A 2111-nucleotide genomic window follows, 5' to 3' on the forward strand; every position below is an offset into this window, starting at 1 on the left:
TGCATTGAACCTTTCACTAAAGGCTTCAGTCATACAGAAGTACTTAAATCCGAACGGGTTTTCCAGCAGATTAGTAAGATTGTCTCAACCTGTGTACAAAAATGGCCTTTTTCCCTTTATTCAGATTCCAACCTCTTACTTTCGGTTATTTGAAAATGAAATCATCTCCAGAATATTTTTTAAACAAGCCATAGAAAGCTGGTTGCAATTTCAGTTTTATTTAATCCACCAGAAAATACTAAAATATACTAACTGATAAAAAAAAACATTTTTGAAAATAAAAATAGAAAATTGGATAATCGTTGTTAATGATATCCTAAATACGATTGATGGAGTTATGTCACTGATGGAGTTATGTCACACATGCAGCTAACAATAATATATGGAAATGTCTGCTCTCTCCAAAATTACAACCAACTGATTGCAGCATTACCGCTAAAATGGAAGAGGCAAGTGTAAGGGGGAGAAGGTAAGGAACTTGTCTGTCGGCCCTACATTAAAGACCAAAATTGGTTGAAGAAAATTGTGAGAAATAAAAAGTATAACAGTTTAATTTAAGGACAAAAAAATTGACAGCTGCGCCATACAGGTTGCAAAATAGTAAGGAAGAGATTTTTGTTGTGCCGATTCCATGGCACATGGTTTATGAACTGATACACAAAACAACGCCAGATTCAAAATTAGTATACAAAATTCTTGCAAACAAATAGAATGTTATGTATATGAAGATACAACCATCCCAGCTCTGCAGATTTTGTTGCGAAGAGAAAAGCATTAGATCACTTGTTTTGGTACTGCCCATGTGACAGGTTAAAGGAAATACTCATAGCCTGTTATACACTAAAAAGTATCAGTAAGTTCATAGTATGTGAGGATCTTAAAATATCTAAGGTTAAAAAGATCTACGAAATGCTCTTAATCTATGAGCCTGAGATCGATTGCTCTGGTCTCCACCCAAGTTCCCGGGGAAATCACGGTCTTTTCCTCATTACACTAAAGTTCTCAGTGAGGAAACATAACCGTATCACTCTCGTGATTATTTCTCCCCTTTTTCAGATACGTTATTGATATAAAACATAGTTAATTTAAATGTAATAACTTGCTAACATGTCAAGAGTGTTTAAGGTGTGTTTTAGTAACATCTTGAGTAAGTTAGAGTTAAGTTTTCAGAGTGTAATATGGGTGTGTGTGAGCGGAGCCCCGCTCGGTTGCAGTGAAGAATAGCTTCGTACTGAGAGTAGCTGCCATTTTATGTTAATTGTGAATGAACATGTACACTGTTAATAATATATTTTGCGGTGTTATTTTTATAATGTGTTTCAAACACTTTATTGACATTGTTGATAAATGTAGTTATGGTTTACTGAGCTAAAGCTACTTTGTGCTTGACAGTTATATTGGAAAATTAGTATATGTTTCAGTGAATTACAGTGTATGCTGTTGTGACTTGAATAAGCTTTGTACTCTACAAAACTATCTATTTCCTGTAGATCTGTTGTTCTGTAAAAGGTGGTAGTTTTGTAAAATGATTACACTAAAGTTCTCAGTGAGGAAACATAACCGTATCACTCTCGTGATTATTTCTCCCCTTTTTCAGGGGCGTAACATTTTTGGAGGCACGGCTGAGATTGCTGCTCAGATGTCCGGTTTCCACATCCTGGTCGCTGAATTCCGAGCCAGCTAAATCCCCACATAACAACCCAGGCAGGCTGCAGTGAGGAAAGTGTTGCTGTTCGAGGGGAGCTGGAAGTTGGTGGTTAAGTACGTGTCAACTGAGGCCATTGAGAGACCATCAGAGACATTAAGGACCATCTAATTCAGAGTCAACTCCTGCACAGTAAAAGTTCCTCCTGTCCTGTCAACATGACAACTGCCTTGGAAGAACTACAGGAAGAGGTAGTAGGAGAATTGCACACCCTGACTAAAGACAAGTTACTAGAGATATGTGATTTCCTTGACATATCAGGCGAACAGAGAAGAGATGTTCAAGACAAATCCCGCATATCATTGATGACTCACATTATGATGTTCCTTGAAAGAGAGGAAGTTGCAGAGTTAGAAGATGGCGGCATGTCGGAATTGTTGCTACTTAAAGACAAAATTACAGAGAT

The sequence above is a fragment of the Coregonus lavaretus genome (genome assembly GCF_964263955.1).
Source record: "Coregonus lavaretus genome assembly, chromosome: 22".
NCBI lineage: Eukaryota > Metazoa > Chordata > Actinopteri > Salmoniformes > Salmonidae > Coregonus > Coregonus lavaretus.